At 37.3% G+C, this 20,582-nt stretch overlaps 1 protein-coding gene across 5 annotated transcripts in view; it reads left to right on the forward strand.

Annotated features, from left to right (window-relative positions):
- The window catches only part of RALB (RAS like proto-oncogene B), a 111,268-nt gene that overhangs the window by 70,201 nt on the left and 20,485 nt on the right, over positions 1 to 20,582 (forward strand). For 3 of the 5 annotated variants that reach the window (XM_043997274.1, XM_043997273.1, XM_043997275.1), the window contains one exon: positions 13,478 to 13,576. The exons of the other annotated variants lie outside the window; for them this stretch is intronic. The gene's annotated coding sequence lies outside the window, so the exon portion shown is untranslated. The remainder of the gene's footprint in view (positions 1 to 13,477; positions 13,577 to 20,582) is intronic. 5 annotated transcript variants of the gene reach the window in all.

Raw genomic sequence — 20,582 nt, forward strand, 5'->3', positions numbered from 1 at the left:
CTAGAAAATGGTGTACTTAGTTGGCTTCTGAACTGAGAGAATAGCTAGACCTAGAGAGTAGTCAGTAATGGTTCAGTGTCAGTTTGGAAGGGGCCTTATAGAATGCCCCAGGGATCTTTGTTTGACCTATCTGCTGTCTAATATTTTTATCAATGACTTGGAAAAAGTATAGATGGTATATTTATCAGATTTCTAGATGTCACAAAGCTAAATAAAATTCTTGACTCCTTGTGTGACAGAATCCCAAATGGTTTCTAAAAGTTATAATGTACTTGTACGGACTGTAGTAAAATTTAATTTAATAGGAATAAGTATAAAATCGTAGGTTTTTGTTAAATCAACTTCTCAAACACACAGTAAGGAAGCATAGATAGACAGGCAAAAAAGCTAATTCATTCTTAAGTTGTAGTGAGAGAGGTATAGTGTTCTAGACTAAAGAGGTGAACATGTAGTCACCTCCTACATGTTATCTTCTCTAATAAAATGTAAACTCTTTGAGATCAGGAACCGTTTCATTTTTATCTATGTATCCGCAGTTCCTGACAGAGCAGGGGTTTAATAAATACTTGTTTCATTGATGTAACCCTACTGTACTTTGTACTGTTTAGTTCACATCTGGAATATTATATTCAATTTGGGGTATTGGAGAATGTCCAGAGGAGGGCAACCATGATAAGCAAGAACTATAAAATGAAACTGCATGAGAATTGGTGGGAAGAGCTGGGGATTCTTCGTGTGTGAAAGACGACTTAGCAGTTAAGGATTTAGAAGGACGTACTGTGGAGAAAGGATTGATACTGTTCTGTTGGGTGTTAGAGGACTGACCTATCAGGATTAGGTGGATGATGCAGTGGAAGCAACTTCTTCAAGAAGTAATTTTTCTCCCTGGCTAGAGGTTTTCAAGTAAATGCCAGTGGCCATTATTTGTTGGTTTCTTGTTTAGATCCAAGTTGAACTAGATGTCCTAAGCCAGCACAACCTAGCCTATTTTGAAAGATTCTGTGGTCACAAAGAACTGGAAGGACTTTATTGGTCACCTAGAATTATAAGAATTAGATTATCCTTTTTAACCTTCATTTTATAGGTGAAGAAACTGATGAATAAATAATTAACTACTGATTGTAAGTAATACACCAGGTATTTTAATGAAGGTCACTGGGGAAACTGAGTTCCAGCTTTCACATATAAGCATAACAACAGTGCAAAGAATACTTCATTTGGAATCAGAGAATCTCAATTTGAATCCAGGCTGTTCTGCTTGGGACAATTCACTTGACATATATGGGCCACAGTTTCCTAATCTGTGAAATTAAGAGGGCTGGAAAAAATGAACTCTTAAATTACCTTTCATTTCTAAATTCTATAATCCTGTAATCTGTTAGCTGTATGGTCATAGGTGAGTCTTTTAACCTTTCTGAGGCTCAAATTTCCCTTTTATAAAATGGGAATAATACTCAACAGGATTGTCTTGAGGAAAGAGCTTTGTAAGATGCAAAGCAATATAACAGAGTAAGTTATTATTCAAAAGCTGCCTCTGTTTCCCAAAGATACATTTACATGGCTCTTAGTGAATTTGTCTTTTTTTTTATTTTAGAGATTAGCAACGGCAATGATCTTCATGTTGGGGATGGACATGCTTAGAGGCACATAAAATGTTCCATTGGCATTCAAGAAGAAAAATTAGCATTTATATTTATTTTACTTTTTATTTTAAAAATAAGAAATTTAATTTGACCTAGTATTTAATCTACAGATTAAAATTTAGGCTCTCAGAGTGAGTCAGGTAGTTTGGTGTCATGTATGGTTTTCAGGGTGTCCTGAGGAAAAACTGAGAGTTCCACAGTGTGGAGGGGTTGAGTCATTTACTTGCTTTCAGTGTATTGTGCATATTACAGTTTATATATGTCTGGCTAAGTGGGTTTATGTATTATATGGTCTAATTTTAACTAAATTCTTTTTTTGGGGGGTGGGGCAATGAGGATTAAGTGACTTTCCCAGTGTGTAATTTAAATTTCTAAATGTAGGTTCTAATCTGTCCCCACAGTTTTGGGGGGAAACTGACTAAAATCACCGATAAACAAGTTTAGGTTTTTAAGGGTTTATTGAAAGATAGTAAAAGAAAGAGAAAGATTGAGAACAGAATTCCTATAATCTGGCAATCCTAACTTTCCTAACTCCCCTGTGAAGTCCTCTGCCGCCACCGCGATGTCTCACAGTCCAAAGAGCGTGAGCTCTCTGAGCAGCCTCCGCTTCCTCCTTCCTGTTCCCCTCGCAGAAATGGGAGGTTCTTCAAGATGATTGGCTGTTTGGGCCCGAAGGTGGTCAAAGTTCAAAGTTGCTAGCTTCTGAGAACAATTACTTTCTTAAGTACTCTTAAGTACCAGCCAGATATGCTTAGAATCTAGTTAACTAGAAGTCAGCCAGCAATCCAGTCAAGTTAGTCACCTTATCCAGTTCAATCAGTTTAAATTAATCTCCAGGTGGGCTCCTGAGTATCTGCCAAATCTCAACCATCACATTTCATTATCCTGACACATTCCCCCCTTTGTTTCTTCTAGGAACAGGGTGTTCCTTGATGAAACACACCCTATGCTAACAAACAATATGTAAATAACAATATAGAAAAGTTTTGTCCAGAGGGGCGGTCCCTCATGAACAAGATGCTTTGACATTGGTCTTGCAGAGGGAGGGCCTCTGCAAAGAATACATTACAGATGGTATATATAATTACAGAAGGAGAAAACAAAACTGTTCATATAAAGTCTCTGAGTTCTCTTGTCTTCTTGGAGTGGTAAGATGTCATCAGGAGGAAACTGGACTCTGGTCTGGTCTCTGTTCTGGAAAGCTGGACTTTCTTCTTTAGCTGTTTGAGCTGCTGGATTTTTTTTTTTTTACTAATCCTTAGCATAGCATTGTCAATGATCAAATTAATACATTCCATTACATTCCCCTCCTTTATTTAATACAGGGTTGAGGTAGTTATGCAATCTATAACACTTCCTTATTTCTTGAGGAAACAAAGGGGGGAATGTGATAAAAATGGGATTTAGCAGATACTCAGAGGCCCACCTGGAGATTAATCTAAATTGATAGAATTAAGTGAGAGTGAGTGACTGCTGATTAGCCTACAAGTTAACTAGATTGTAATCACACTTGAGTGGATTTGGATGACGCTAACCAATCTAGCTTGAAGCAGTGTGTAAGGACCGCTCATGCTCCTGACCTATAAAAAGCTTCCACAATCAGTTTGCTAGAGAGTTTGTGATTGAAGCAGGCTCATGGCGGAGGACTTGAGGAAGAACCAGACCAGGCTGGAACTCTAGGCTAGATACACCTTTTCTTAACTTTCTGAACTCTACACAAATACCTGGTATGCTGTAATAAATGCTTAATGCCTAAAGACTGGTGCTAAAGCTTCTAATTTAAGGCGACCACAATTTAGATTTTAAACATCACACCAGGGTCACACAGCTAGTTAAGTGTCAAGTGTCTGAGGCCAGATTTGAACTCAGGTCCTCCTGAATCCAGGGCTGGAGCTTTATCCACTGCGCCACCTAGCTGCCCCCAACTAAATTAATTCTTAACAAAATATACAACAGCTAAAAAAAGTTTCTGGCAAAGAAACTGAATGGAGGATGATATTAATACTGTGAAGAAAGGTGAACAAATGGCAGAGCTGACACTTTTTGCTAGCCACATTACAAGTAAAAACAATGACTATCTAATTAGACCTGACAATTTGAAGTTCCCTGTTGAATTTGAAATTATTAAGATTTTTTGAAATATTGATTCATATACACTATTATTAATGGTGTACCTCACCTTAAATGTATATACATTGTGCCTTGAGATATTAGCTAGTGATAGAATGAAACCACTGGGATTAGCAAGGCATTTAAAAACTAAGCCTTTGTTGCCAGAAATATGTGTCATCTGTGAAAATTTTCATATCCTCACACTTTCCTTGGAAACAAAATTCTTTAACCAAAATTAATCTTCCAAAAGAAGAGTTTCATTGGGTTAATTAACTTGTTAAAAATCTAATGCTGATTAGCTTCCAAAAACAACTGATTGACATCTGGCACAATGAAAATTGACTAACCAAATTTCCACAAAAAACTTCTGTATAATTGGTGGATTGAAAAATGAGTTATCTCGATTTAATAAGTACATTGATGTATTTCTTCCATTTGAATCTACATATTTTGGGGTAGTATCTTTTTCAGCTGTTACTGATAGATAAAGCATTCATGGCTTATCTGCTTACTATGTGCCAGGTACAAATACAAACAAACAAGACGAGCTTATATTCCAGTGGTAGAAGAAAACACATAGAGAGTTGCTGAAGGTTTGGAGGGTGGGGATGGGAAAGACCTGCTGGAAGCATGGTGAAGGAAGTGGCATGGAGATCTGGGTCAGGCATTTACCTCATATCATTTAACTGGAATTTCCTTTTCCAGCATTATCGATGAGCTCTTATTGTGAAATCTGAGAGCCCTTTCTTATTCCTTATCCTTTTTGATTTTGCTGTATCATTTTTCATTGTTGAACACTCCTTCCTCATAGACATTGATTCCTTCCTAGGTATTCATGACATGGGTCCTTATCATCTTTTCACATGTTGCTGTACATGCTACCCCTCCCCCATAATTTCAATACAAATCAATCCAGATTTATAGATCCAACCCTCATATTTCTCTTGAACTCTAGTTCATCACCATTTGCTTGTTGAACATTTCCACCTGGATGTCCTTTGTGTATGTCAACTTGTTCAAATCAGAATGGCAGGATAGATTCCCCCCACCCCTGGCCTCCTTTTTATCTTTTGAAATCCATCATCTTTTCTGTTATCCTGTTTTCAGCTTGATGTTATTATTATTATTATTATTATTATTATTATTTTTTGCAGGACAATGAGGGTTAAGTGACTTGCCCAGGATCACACAGCTAGTTAAGTGTCAAGTGTCTGAGGCCGGTTTTGAACTCAGGTACTTCTGAATTCAGGGCTGGTGCTTTATCCACTATGCCACCTAGCTGCCCATCAGCTTGTTATTTTTAACTCTTCTCCCTTAACCATGATGTCTTAGCAATTCTATCTCCACAGAATCTCTTCTATCTGTCCCCATCTCTTCTGTACTACCACCACTATAGCTCAGGTCCTTATCACCTTTCACCTGGACTACTTCACTAGTCCCATAAATATTTATCTTGACTGAAGTTTCTCCTTTCCCTCAATACAAGCCTCCAAGGTGATTTTACTAAAGCACAATCTGACCATATTACTTCCCTGTTCTAGAAGCTGCACTTGTCTCTAGGATAGAATGCAAATTTCCTTGTTTTTAAAGCGCTTTATAGTCTGACTCAAACCTATACTTGTAGGTTTATTGTCTGTTACTCTCCTTCATGCATTCTGCATTCCAGCCAAACTTGATAATATACCACACGATTTCTCTGCATTGGCTGTCTCCCATGTCTAGAATGCATTCCCTTCTTACTTCTGTTGTGTAAAAATCATTCTCAGATTTCTTCAAGTGATCAATTTAAGTGCTACCTCCTATAAGAAGTCTATTCTCATTTGCCTCCTTCCCCTGGAATTTACTAATGTTCTCTCTTTTTTCTTTGAAATAACTTCATATTTTATACTTATTTTGTATACATTTTGTTTTTACATATTTTTCTGTGTATAAATTGTGTGTGCCTCTCCTTTCTTTCTCTTCCCTCTCTAATACAGTGCAAATTCCTTGAGGATAGAGACATTTGGCTTTAATTTTGTATCTCCATGACACAAAGTATAGATGCCATATAAATGCTTGTTGAATGCAATGAGTATAGGTGGCATTTTTCTACTAAATCGGTATGCTTTTTTATAATTAAGAAACAAACAATGGCATCTTACATTTTCTGTATCTTTTAGTTATATCATTATAAAGATGTAGTTTGCTGTATCATTGTAAAAGCCTACATGTTCCCTTCTCAAAACCATGTCAAGGATACAAATATAGATATTCTTAAAGGTTTTATGAAAAGAGACTAGGCGCTTCATGAAATGAGGTGGAAGGGGTCAGCACAAGCCTATGGGCCATTTTATATTTTTGTTTTATGGGTTGCTATGACCAAGTAGCTAGCCTTCCAAGGTTGATTCTTCCCATTCTTAGCTAGGTCGTTCCTTGGAAAATAGAGTCTACTGTAGGGACTATACTTGAATCCTTTAAAGTATGGTAGACTGCCAGATTCTTGCATTTTGTTCACATGCCACGTTGAAGCATTAGAGTGAGACTTTGCAGAGATTACATTTTGAATTGAGTTGAGAGTCTAAGCCATTTTAAGAAATCTTAAGTATAAAAATATAAAATATTGAATGGGCCATCAGATGATGAATATTTTGGCCATAACAACTCATGAACATCCATTTTCTGCCAGAAACATTTGTATCTTTCTGGTCACCTAGATTTGCAGCTTCAGAGTGACCCTCCACTCCCTATTCTCTTCCCTGCATCAGCCATATCTAGCCAATCTGTTATCTAGCAATCTGTTGTTGCTGTCACCTCCATGGCATCTCTGATATCCATCCCATCATCTCTATTAACATTGGCCACTACCCTTGTTCAGATATTCATTACTTTTCACCTAGACTATGGCAGTAGATTTCTAATTGGCCTTTCTGGTTCACCCTCCTCCTCCCTCTATTTTCCTCTGGGCAACCAAGGTGACATATTCCTAAAGTGCAGGTCTGACCATGTCAGTTTGCTGCTTAATAAATTCCAGTGGTTCTCCTTTGGTTTTTAGGATCAAATATAGACTCCTGTGTTTGACATTTACAGCCTTTTACAACTTGGCTCTAACTTAACTTGGCCAGGCCAGTTATACATTATGCCTTTTCACAAACGCCATAGTCCAGCCAAACTGGCTTTCTTACTTTTCACATGAGACACAACTTCATCTCAATGCCTTTCTACTGACTGCCACTGATGTCTGGAACGTACTCCCTCCTTACCTCTGCTTCCAAGAATCCCCCAGTTTTCTTCAAAGCTCAAGTCAAGCCACTTTTACATGAGGCCTTCTCTTTTTCTCCATCTTTTAAATATACTTACGTGTGTACTTTTTAATCTTTCCTGATAAAATGTAAACTCCTTGGGGCAGGGTCTATTTAATTTTTGTCTTGGCATCTCCTAGGGTCTAGCACAGTGCAAATAGTAGGCACTTAATAAGGGTTTGTTGACTGATCCTAAGGCTTAGAAGAGTTGAGATCTCCCAATACAAGAATTACAGACAATGTGATGAAATCATATCTGTCAAAGAATATTGTTTAAAGAGAAATGTTTCTGATGAGCAGTTTTACTACTTAGTTAAGACATTTTTTTAAAGCAATCAGGACAACCTTATTGAGCACTTTATTCATTCATTCATTCATTCATTTATTCATTCATTCATTCATTTATTTATTTAATTTTGTGTGGGTTTTTTTGTTTTTTTTTGCGGGGCCATGGGGGTCAAGTGACTTGCCCAGGGTCACACAGCTAGTAAGTGTCAAGTGTCTGAGGCTGGATTTGAACCCAGGTCCTCCCGAATCCAGGGCTGGTGCTCCATCCACTGTGCCAGCTAGCTGCCCCCATATTGAGCACTTTAAAAAAAGGAGCTTTAACAGAAAAGTTTAAAGCTTTTTGTGGACATTGATTCCAAAATGTGAATTAATGATAGCCAGTAGCCAAGCTTTTGTTAACTTGGTACTAAGGATATCAGAATATAAGGTTAGACTCTTTCAAAAGCCCCTGACTGTTATAATTGGGATGAGGTTATGGATGAATGCATAATTCTTGAATTTCACATTGCAAACTAGGTTACATAACTTGCTTGACCAAGAAATGTTCTAGTTTTAGATCAGATCTTTTTTGCTTAGTTTGCAGTTGGATATTTCCATGATCTTAATCTTATAACTAAAAGTTTATGAAAGTCTTACGAAGTTTTATGAAAAATATTTTGGTTAGAAAGTTGTCTCTGTACTACCAGGCTGAGGTCTTTATATTTGCCCTAACAGAGAATTGTTACCTTTGTTAGGTAAATCGACTCCTGCAGTTGTTGTCCAATTCTTGATTATTTTAAAAGGGATTTGAAGTGCTGAAGAATTTAAGTAAGGGGAAGGAGAAATTTGAGTATACCTCTTTAGAGTCAAGTAAACCTTTTCGTGGCTTCTCTTAAGTTCTATTCTTCATGTTTATCTTTTTTTTTTCTTTCTTTTTTTTTTTTTGAGGCAATTGGGGTTAAGTGACTTGCCCAAGGTCACACAGCTAGTAAGTGTTAAAGTGTCTGAGGCCGGATTTGAACCCAGGTATTCCTGAATCCAGGGCCGGTGCTCTATCCACTGCGCCATCTAGCTGCCCCCTTCATGTTTATCTTTAAAAAATTTTTTTGTTATTATGAATTTGACAATCATCAACAAACATGAACATTTTTTCTTACATGCAAAGAATAGAAAAGAATTGTACATTAAACCATGAACTTCCCTTAAGGGGGGCAGCTAGGTGGCTCAGTGGATAAAGCCCCGGCCCTGGATTCAGGAGGAACCGAGTTCAAATGTGACCTCATACACTTGACATGCACTAGCTGTGTGACCCTGGGCAAGTCACTTAACCCTCATTACCCTGAAAAAAAAAAGCATATATTAAATTTAATACAGCATTTATACTGTTGTCCTGTTTGTGTCTCCTTCATCTTTTGTTCTGTTTTTTAAAATGCTCCTTCCTCCCTTCCTCCCTCCCTCCCTTCCTTCCTGTTTTTGTATCTTTATTCCTATTAACTCACATATGCCTTCCAATAGAAACCTTTCCCTTGTAACAAGTATAGTCAAACAAAAGAAAATCATACATTGGGTCTGTCTGAAAATGTATATCTCGTTCTGTACCTCTAGTCCATCATCTCTGTGACAAAACATAGAAAACATGAAGTCATTATTTATTTTTTGGGGGGGCAGGGCAATGAGGGTTAAGTGACTTGCCCAGGGTCACACAGCTAGTATGTGTCAACTGTCTGAGGACATATTTGAATTCAGGTCCTCCTGAATTTCAAGGCTGGTGCTTTATCCACTGTGCCACCTAGCTGCCCCACATGAAGTCATTATTGATCTTTCCTTTGATCAGAGTTCTGAAGGTTTGCAGATTTGTTTTCCTTCATATTATTTTAGTTGTTGTGGAAATTGTTCTCCGTGGCTTAATTCATTTTATTTTGCACTAGTTCATGTAAATCTTCTCAAGCGTGGTAGGAACATGTATGCTATGTAGGCTAGGCTAGTTTGTCTTTTAAAGGTATGGAAAGCTGACTTCAAGATTTCATTGGCTCAGTGGACTAAGGCTTCAAGCCACTGACATAGCTTCCTGGTGGTTAAATATAAAAGCCTGGCCAATACAAATGCAGGGGAATTGTATCCAACTAAATCCTTGCTATGGTTAAGTAAATCTTTCTTTGGCTGTTAGTTTGTGAGTGTTTTATTTCATTACATTTCTAAACCTGAAGTTATCCTGAATCAGGCCTGGCATATAGCACCATTTATTACAGAGTGATAATATTAATTAATCCATATGTCACAATTTGTTCAGTCATTCCTCACTTGATAGAAGGAAAGGAAGGAAACAAACATTTGTTAAATGCTAAGTATGTGCTAAGTACTTGTGCTAGGCACTTTACAAATAATATCTCTTTTGACCCTCACAACAACAGGGCAAGATAGGTATTATTATCCCCTTTTTACAACTGAGGAAATCAAGGCACAGAAATTATAAATGACTGCCTTGGGTCACCAGGGCCTGGAGAGCTCAGCCAATAAATGTCTGAGGCTGAATTTGAACTCAGGTCTCCAGACTTCAGATGCAGCTCACTGTGCCACCAAGTTGATGGGCAACCATTTTATTTCCAGTTCTCTTTGCTACAACCAAAAGAGCTGCTATAAAGGTTTTTGTGTAAACAGGTTCTTTTCCTTTATCTTTGAGCTCTTTGGTATATGTACTTAATAAGAGTATAACTGGGTCTTAGGGTATATATATGTATAGTTTGGTGATTTGGTGATCCAAATTGTTTTCTAGAATGGTTGAACCAGTTCATAGTTCTGTGAACTGCACATTAGTGTAGCCCCTCCAACAATCCTAATTTTCCCCTATTGTCACCTTTGCCAATATGATAGGTGTGAGTTAGAACCTCATAATTGTTTTAAATTTGCCGTCTTCATTGAATCATGCTCTTATGCTTCAGCCTCTGCCTTCAATGTGGCATACTAAGTTTCTGTCTCTGGATTCCTGAGATTTTGATTAGTGAATATTCACCAGATATAGCTTAGATACAGACCTACCACTTCTTCCTTGGCTGTCTTCATTGCTGTATGTTCCTCTGAGATAAGTAAAAAAAAAATCAATAGTACAAAATATCTCTCTATATGTGTTGAATTTTGTTGTTAGAATGTAAACTCCTTGAAGACAAGCACTGTCTAATTTGTTTGTACTTGTATTCCCAGTGCTTGGCACAGGGCCTGGCACAGAGTTAGTCCTTAATAGATTCTTTGTCATTATTAGTGATTTGGAACATTTTTCATATGGTAGTTGATAACTTGTGTTTGTTCACCTTGAGAACCGTTACTTGGTTCATATCCTTTGATTACTTATCCATTTAGTAATGATTAGATTATTTTAGTCTTTTTTAAAATATAAAAAACATGGGGGGTTTTTAATGTTTAACACTTAAGTAAAAAATAATTCTTAATGAGTATATGTGCAAGCACGAGGTCTGATATCTTAACTGTAGAAGCAGCATTGGGTAATGGATAGAGAGCCAGCTTCTTTGGGGCAGGGCTAGTTAGACAACTTCTCAGGCTTCCTGTATCTCCCCCCCCCCCCCCTTATCCAGCCCCTCCCCCCAAAGAGTTTTTTTGCTTTGGAGTAAGGTCCTGAGTTCAAACCCTGACCTTTGTCACCTTGGACAAGTCATTTGACATCCTTGGGCTACAGAGAGCATATGTTAAATTAGTGAGGAGGATGGACTAGTTATCCTTTAATAACCCTTGAATCTCTAAATCTATATCAAGTAAGTCTGATAGTTTTAAATAGCAGAATAGCTGTTTATCTTTATTGGTAGAGCAATCTTTTCACCACTGGATGCATAGGTCCAGCCCAAATATCCCCCCCATTGCCCACAGTGAAAATAGTTATCTAAGGCCTAGCTTCTTTTTTTTTTTTTTTTAGTGAGGCAATTGGGATTAAGTGACATGCCCAGGGTCACACAGCTAGTAAGGGTTAAGTGTCTGAGGCCAGATTTGAACTCAGGTACTCCTGACTCCAGGGCTGGTGCTCTATACACTGTGCCACCTAACCGCCCCTAAGGCCTAGCTTCTTAAATTGTGGGTCATGACCCCATTTGGGGTCACCTAACTGAATGTAGGGGTCCCAAAAATTTGGCAACATTAAAGATTATGTATACTTTTATTTAATATATCTATATACCTGGAGTCATGTAAAAATTTTGCTGGTGAAAAGGGGTCTTGAGTGGAAAAAGTTTAAGAAGTCCTGATCTAAGGTTCCTTTAAATTTCAATTGTCAGCTCTCCCTTTCTAAGATTTATGTTTTGAAAACCAGGATATGTATTATAAATAGCAATCCCATAATGTCTTTTATAATTAAAAAAAATCCAGATAAGGAGAGGGAGGAATAAGCATTTATTAAGTGCCTACTATATGCTATTCACAGTGCTAAGCACTTTTTAAATGGAATCCTCAAAACAGTCCTGGGGAGTAGATGCTGTTATTATCCCCATATTACTTTTGAGGAAACTGAGATGAATATAAGTTTTACTAGTTAACTAATAAGTGCCTTCTAAGACCAGATATGGATTCAGATCCTCCTGACTGGAAGACCAGTGCTTTATCCACTGTGTCACTGAACTACTAGTAAGCAAGAAAGTTTACTTTCTAAGAGATGTGAACTTCAGAATTAGACCCACTTATAATTTGTCATAATAGTTGGGGACGGGGTGGGGGTGGGGAAGGCATTGGATGAATTTTACTTTTATCTTTTTTAAAAAAAGTTCAATCCTGACCTTTGGGTCTTTTTTAATCTTAGCCTTTTTTTTTTTATAGTTTTCTTTTGAACTTGTATCAGTACCCCTTGCTCTTTTCCTTCATAATTCCTCTCCTCTTCATACATTTTCCTCTTCTTTCTACTCAAGCAGCCACAGCATCTGTCTCTAGGGATCACAGTAGAGTAGGGCATTTTAACTTTTTTTATATCCTGAATCCCTTTGGCGGTCTGGTTAAGCCTACAAACTCCTCCCTACTAATAATGTTTTTAAGTGTATAAAGCAAAACTCAGGATTACAAAGGAAACCAAGTATATTGAATTACCCCTTTTCAAAATTTAAAGAAACAAAACAAAACCTCAACTAAGATGATGGATCTCTGGTTAAGAGCTCCTGCAACAGTATCAGAAGTGCTGAAACCTATTTTAATTTTAGTAAGTACTGCATTTGTGCTTTAATCTGAGTGTAGAATTTATACACTTAGGTCTTTTCCCCTCCTTTTACCTAACGTTAAGTAATTTTAAACTTGAAACGAAAATTTTCAAAGCCATAGAACATTAAATAAGACATGTCGGAGGTGAAAATTTTACACGATTAATTTTTGTGTAATGAATAATACATTTAATAGATTTATTTAAAAACTAAAAATCACCCTTTCCCATATACAACTTGCACAAAGCTTCAATACTTTTCTAATCTATTTTGCTCACTTATACGATTAAAAATCATAGATTTAGAAAAGCTTGTATGATGACAGGAATAGAGAAATATTTTTACAAATATTTAGCTTGTTCTGCTCTCTTGAGTACATATATCGTATTATATACACTTCTAAGTCTCAGAGAAAAACTTTGTTGAAATAACTGCTGACAATTTCCTAACAGACAGTAATTATACTATTGTCTTAACTTCCCAAGTATTTTGAGTGGTTTGAACATTGACTTATTCACACCTCTTCAAGAAATCTTAATGTGAGAAGCACCCCACAGGTTCTTAGCTAGTGGAAGAATCAGCCAAGGTTAACAATTAGAATCTCAATTTTTAAGTCTTAGAACAAAAATTAGTAAGTTAGCAGAAGCTTATAAGTAGAAACTTTTAAAGCCAGTTAAAACCTAGAGAAAGCCAGAGAAAACCTAGGAACAGAACCTTAAAAAAATAGAAGGATCTATTTAATTTTCCAAACAATGATATGTAAAATTTAAAAGCCATATATAAAATTAAAGAAAATGTAAAGCTTTTTAGGACCATATTTTTTAGTCAGAGTTGGGGGGGGGAGGTGAGTGGTAGAGGGGAACCTGGTAGAGCTTTATTCTTTTGGAATAATGATTGAATTGTTCTAGTTTGAAGATATTGGAGTTTTTGAGTAAATATCTTAAAAAATAACCCCCAATACTATATTAAACATTTCCCTTAATTAAATTTTCAGGTCTCATTGAGAGAAGAAGGTACACTTTGTGCTATTTTCTCAAGGTAAAGAATGAGGACTAATTTATCCTGAAGAAACTGAAGTAACATTTCAGCTACTGTAAGTGTATATATCAATTTTTCTTGGTAGCAGGGATTCAATATATTATTTATTTTAGCTCCTCTTCCTTACCCTTAGGGGACAAATTAACCAATATTTAATGAAATTATATATTAGGAAAAAATAACACCCCCCCAAACAATATCATAAATGCATTTAGGTAAAATCAATATTAAAGGATTGACGACCTTATGGCTAAAGCATAAACAATAGCGGACAGCTAGGTGGATAAAGCACTGGACCTGGATTCAGGAGGACTTGAGTTCAAATCTGGCCTCAGACACTTGAAACGTACTAGCTGTGTGACCCTGGACAAGTCACTTAACACCCTCCTTGCCCTGTCAAAACCTCCCCCCCCCCCCCCCCCCCCGCCAATAAAGTATAACAATCAAGAATTTTACTTTAATTTTTCTGTTGCCTCTGGAAAGTGTTTTAATTTTATTTTGCATAAAAAAATCAAAGTAGTTGGCCCCTCAGTACTCTCTTGAGGTATAGGAAAAATTCAGTTAATTTTACCATGTTTTTAATGGTAAAAGAAAATTTGATTTAAAAAATTAAATGAAGTTTTTTTCATGTATATTTATTTTCTGAACCTTAACTTTAACATGTATTTTCATTTAGAAAATAATTGACTAAAGAAGTAAGGTCTTTGTTTCAGACTCGACTGCTTAGTTTTTGTCTTTATATTGTTCATTTCAGGCTAACTTTAGTAGGAAGTAATTGATTTCAATCAGATTTGGTTTACTATTAAAGGATATGGATAAACCTCTGTTTTGATATGGTTTCTCTCTATCTTATAAGGAAATAGTGACTGTTAAAAGTTTTTTCAAGTAAGATATCTGGATTTAGTATGTGACTAGAGGATAAAGAAAGAGATGATTGCATTGAGTGGAATTTCCATTTCATAAAGCCATAAACTATAGCTTCTTTTCCTTCTGAGACTTCCCCCCTCCCCCCATACCTCAAGTATCATGGAATAAAAAAACACTAGTATTTAGTAGAAGAAAATAGAGCCTTTTGTGGTTTTACAGTTCCAAAAACTCTCATTGCCCCTCCAAAAAAAAAAAATTATGGTGAGGAACATTCAATCATTAAACATTTATTAAGTGCCTACTAAGTGGCAGGCATTGTGCTAAGCACTGGGAATATAAAAAAAGAAAAAAGATGGTCTCTTTCCTCAAGAAGCTTAGAGTTTAATGAGGAAGAGATCATACAAACAAGTAAATACAAAGCAAGTTATGTACAGGATAAACAGGAAATAATTGAAAGAGGGAAGGAATAATTAAGAGAGGTTGGGAAAGTCTTTATAAAAGATGGGATTTTAGTTGGAACTTAAAGGAATTTGGGAAGTCTGTATGTGGAGTTGAGGAGGGAGAGCATGCCAGCCAGAGAAAGTGTCCAGAGCCCAGAGATGGAGTGTTTTGTTTGTGGAATAGTCAGGAGGCCAGTGTCATTTGACTGAAGAGTATATGATAAGGGAGTAAGATGTAAGAAGATTGAAAAGGCAGGAGGGAGTTAGGTTATGAAGAACTTTGAATGCTAAACCGAATATTTTGCATTTGATTCTGGTGGTAATAGGGAGCCACTGGAGTTTATTGAGTAGGAGAGTGATGTGGTCACACCTGCCCTTTAGGAAAATCAGTTTGGTGACTGAATGGAGATTGATTGCATTGGAGTTGGGAGAGACTTGAAACGTGCTTTTTGCAACAGTCCATATGTGAGGTGTTGTGGGCCTGCACCAGAGTGGTGGCAGTGTCAGAGGAAAGAAGGGAGTGAATTTGAGAGATGTTGCAGAGATGAAATCATCCGGTCTTGGCAACAGCTTGGAAATAGGGGGGTGAGAGAGAGTGAAGAGTTGAGGATGAGTCTTAGGTTGTTAGCCTGAGGGGTTAGGAGGATGGTACTAACCTCTGTAGTAATAGGGAAAGTAGGAAGGGGGCAGACTTTAGGGGGAAAGAAAATAAGTTCTGTTTTGTAACAAATGTAGAACAAGAGAAAACTACTTGGGGGAAAGCATCAAAAACTAGTATCACAGCTTTTGGGCCTAAAGGAACCCAAATCCAGAGGATTCATTATGCATCTGTCCTAGAGCAGGCCTCAACATATTCCTGGAATTAAGTTGCATGGTGTCAAGGTGATGTTATTGTGGCATCTATTGTGCATTTTGAGCGCATGCTTTTCCCAAATTATAGAAGTGGCCTTTGTTGACATGGACATTCACATTTTACTATCCTAATTACTTGAAAAGAAAGTTTATGTTAGTTTAGACTTACTGGAGCTGTTTTAGCATATTAGCCACTTCAGTACCTACATACTATGGAATGGAAGTAAGATCAAGAAACAGTCAACAAGCATTTAGTCCTTACTATGTGCCAGGAACTGTGCTAAGTATACCAAGAAAAGCAAAAACAGTCTTTGCTATCAAGGAGTATTTTTTCTTTTTCTTTTTTTTTGGGGGGAGGTAAGGAGCATTCTTTTTTGGGGGGGGGTAGGAGCATTCTTTTTTTTTTTTTAATTCTATTTTATTTGTTTCAATCAGAAAATATACACCTTCTTAAGCCTTCCATATCAATTCCTCACCCCAGTTGAGAACAAAAGAAAAACAAAACTCATTACAAACATGTTTAGTCAATTTAAAAAATTTCCACATTGACAGTGTCAAAAAAAATTGTCTCACTTTGTTTTCTGAGTCTTTCATTTATCTGTCAGGAGGTGACGAGCATGTTTCAACAGTAGTCCTCTGGAATCATGGTTGCTCATTGTGCTGATGAGAGTTCTTCTTTCAGAATTGTTTGCCGTAACCATGTTGTTATCATTATATAAATTGTTCTTCTGGTTTTGCTCACTTCACTCTGTATCAGTTCATGCAAAACTTCCTAAGCTTCTCTGAAAGCCTTTCCTTCATTTTTTTAAGAGCACAATAGAATTTTATCACATTTACATGCTATAACTTGTTCAGCCATTTTCCATTTGATAGGCACCCACTCAGATTCACATTCTTTGTCATCTCAAAAAGATCTATTAATATTTTTGTACATCTTTAGACTGTGTTTTGCTTAGGACTAATCTCTTTAATCTATCCTCCTAATTCTCCTTTCCCACTTTGTCTTCTTCCCTGCATATTTTCCTGTTTCATGAAATGTTATTTCTGGTGTGTGTGTGTATTCTTTCCTTTGACCAATTCAGATGACAGTAAGGTTGAAGTGTCAGCTGCTCCCTTCTCCTTGTTTGTATAGATGTTAGCTTTCTCACCCTCATTATGAGAGATAATTTTCTCCAACTTTCCTTTCTCTTCTTCCTTCCACTCATCCCATCCCTCACTCCAATGTATTCCTTTTCATCACTCTTTTTCTTCTCTTTAGATCATTAAGACCTAAGAGAACTAAACCAGGCCGTGTCTAATTTTACTCCTTCTATGACCCTTGATCATGATAGGGTTTAGTGGAGACATATATCATCTCCCCATATTAGAACATAGGATGTTATCTTCATTGTTTCTCTTCACTCCCATGTTTGAATTTTAAAGTTTCTGTGCAGCTCTGGTTTTGTTTGTTTGTTTGTTTTGTCAGGAATGCTTGGAAATCTTCTGGTTTTTTAAAGGTCAGTTTTTCCCCTGGTAGCATGCTTAGATTTGCTGGATAAATTATTCTTGTCTGTAAGCCTACATTCTTTGCCTTCTGGAATATTGTGTCCCAAGTGCTGTGTTCCTTTACAGTGGTGACTGCTAAATCATATATGATTGTGATACTTGAATTCGTGGGTTTGTGGTACTTGAATTCTTTCTTTCTGGCTACTTGTCGTACTTTTTCTAGTTCCTTTCTATGATGAAAAAGTGCTTCTATAAATCTTTTGTAGGATATGGTAACTTTCTTCTAATTAATGACTTCTTTGAAGTACAAACCTAATAGTGGAATTTATGTGTCAAAGGGTATAGATATTTTAATCATTTTATTTGCATAATTCCAAAGTGTTCAACAAAATGAAATCCTGATTCACAGCTCCACTGAAAATGCTATAGCTACCTATCACAACCCCTAGTTGTTTTAATCTCAGAGTTGTTTTAATGTGCATTTCTCTAATCAGTAGTGCTTTGGAGCAAAACTTCTTAAACTCTGGGTTTTGACTCCATATGAGGGCATCTAACTGAATGTGGGGGTTGTGAAAAATTTGGCACCATTAAAAGTTTATGTATACCTATTTTATAAACCCATATACTTGGGGACACATAAAAAATTTTCAGACAAAAAGGGGTCAAGAGTAAAATAAGCTTAAGAAGCCCTGATTTAGAGCATTGTTTTTTCAAATAACTCTTGAGAGCTTTGATTTCTTCCTCTGAAAACTGCTTATTTGTATCCTTTGACCATTTGACCATTGGGGAATGACTCTTATTTTTTTGTTTTTTGGGGGGCAGTGAGGCAATTGGGGTTAAGCCCAGGATCACACAGCTAGTAAGTGTCAAGTGTCTGAGGCTGGATTTGAACTCAGGTCCTCCTGAATCCGGGCCGGTGCTCTATCCACTGTGCCACCTAGCTGCCCCATGACTCTTATTTTTTTTATAAATTTGGCTCAGTGCCTTATATATTTGAGAAATAAGGCCTTTATTAAAGAAACTTGCCGTAAACTCCCCTCACCCCCCATTCTTGCTTTTCTTCTAAATTTGGCTGAATTGGTTTTGTTTGTGCAAAGCCTTTTAATTTTATGTAATCAAAATTATCTCCTGTGATCCTTTGTCTCTTGTTTGGTCATAAACTATTCTTTTAGCCATACATCTGTAAAATTTTCCATGCTTCCCTAATTTTCTTATGATATCATCTTTTATGTTTAAATCATGTACCCATTTTTGACCTTATCTTGGTTTATGGTATAATATGTTGGTCTATGCCTAGTTTCTGCCAGAGCACTTTCCAATTTTTTTCAGCAATTTTTGTTGAATAGTGAGTTCTTTCCCCCAAAGCTAGGATCTGTATAATCTATATATCTTAATTCAACTTCTACTTTTCTCCAGGGGTCAGTGCTAAACCCTTTTACTTTACCTTTGAACCTGCCCCTTCTTGTCTCTTCCAGGAGCTTGCCCCATAAATGATTCCTTTCTATTCAGTTTTCTTTTCCTAATGGCTCTTTCCCTGCAAACATACCTAGTTCTCCTCCATTCTTAGAACAACCTTCATTTGTTCCTGTCATTCCTTCAAGCATTTGTCATCTTTCATCGTTAAGCTCCTAGAGAGAGCTTAACATCTTTCTCCGTCTTCACTTCCTCATCCCTCCTGATAATCAGCTGTTGCTACTATCGCCCACTCTTTTTTTTTCCCCCCTCGGGGCAATGAGGGTTAAGTGACTTGCCCAGGGTCACACAGCTAGTAAGTGTCAAGTGTCTGAGGCTGGATTTGAACTCAGGTACTCCTGAATCCAAGGCCGATGCTTTATCCACTGCGCCACCTAGCTGCCCCTACTATCGCCCACTCTTAATCATGGTTTCCTTTAAAAGTTGGTTCAGGGCCTCCTATGTATCCATCCCTCCCTCCTATCTCTGCTGGAGTCTTATAGCTTCAGCTTCCTGTAGACATCTTAAACTTAACATGTCCCAAACTAAACATTCATTTTCCCTAAAGCCTCCTCTTAAATTTCATATTACTGTAGCAAGCACCACTATCCTCCTAGGCACTAAAGTTCAAAATCTAGATGCCATTTTCAACTTTTCACACTCTCAGCCCCGCCCCCGCGGCCCCCCCCCCCTTGGCCCCAGTTCAATCAATTTGTCAAGTCCTGTTTCTAACTTTGTAACGTCTTTCAAATATTCCCCCTTCTCTTCTCTGACACTGCCACCACCCTGGTGCAGGCCCTCATCACCTCATTCCTGGACTATTGCAATAGCCTACTGGTTGGTCTCCCTGCTACAAGTCTTTCCCCATTCTATTTCATCCTCCAGTAGTCTGTCAAATTGATCTTCCTAAAGCACAGGTGTGATGATGTCACACCTCCATGTAAAAAAAGTCTGGTGACTCCTCAGTGCCTCCACGATCAAATATAAAATTCTCTGTTTGTCATCCAGAGCCTTTCACAACTCTACCCCTTTTCTTGTCTTTTTACACCTTTTGCCTCCAGCTGACCCACAGTCCCCCCCCCCATGTATATGTCGATCCAGTGACACTGACCTTGTTGTTCCTCAAAACAAGACACCTGGTCTCTCGAACTCTCCATTTTCACTGGTTGCCTCCCCCCCCCCATGCTTGGAATGCTTCCCCTCTTCAGCCCAGCCTTCTGACTTCCTTCAAGTCTTAGCTAAAATCCCACCTTCTGAAAGAGACCTTTCTTGATTTCTCTTAATGCTAGTGCCATCCCTCAGAGATTAGCTTGGTGAGCACAAAGAACAGGTTAAGGAAGGGGAAGAAATGTAATAATGGAGATCAGTGATCTGAGAGGAGTGCCATGGTTCTAGATCATTAAGAATGAAGAGTGAGGTGGGGGGAATCAGGCTGCCTAAAGAGGGGAAAACTGACCCAACTTAGGAATGGGGAAGGTTAAAACTTCTCTGTCGATAATAGAATCAGGCACGTTAGTAGCCTCTGTACCTCATGGGGATGGGGAAATCTGGTCTTTCAAACAAAATGGATAGAACTTCATTTATTTGGAACAATCTGTTTCTTATTATGTATTTACATGTGATATTTAATCTAGGAGTTGCCAGTCTGTGTACCATTTTTTTCTTCTAATATAGTAACTAAGTTTTCATTATCATTAGTATTTAATCTGTTAATGTTTAAACAAATCCTCTTTTTGTCACACTAAAATGAAAATATTGTTCTATAAATTCACAGTAAAATCACTCCAGAGAAAAACGACACAAATATGAGAATCCAGTTAAATTTGTTTCCTCATCCTTTAGATTTGCAGTGTTTAGTAGTGGATTAAAAATATATTTAATTCTCTCCATTTATAGCTCACACTCACCAATTTAAATGGAAGCTTTTATGTGGGAGGAGGATGAGAAAATAGAGGGTGGAAAACG

This window comes from Dromiciops gliroides, chromosome 3 (genome assembly GCF_019393635.1).
Source record: "Dromiciops gliroides isolate mDroGli1 chromosome 3, mDroGli1.pri, whole genome shotgun sequence".
NCBI classification, from domain to species: Eukaryota; Metazoa; Chordata; class Mammalia; order Microbiotheria; family Microbiotheriidae; genus Dromiciops; species Dromiciops gliroides.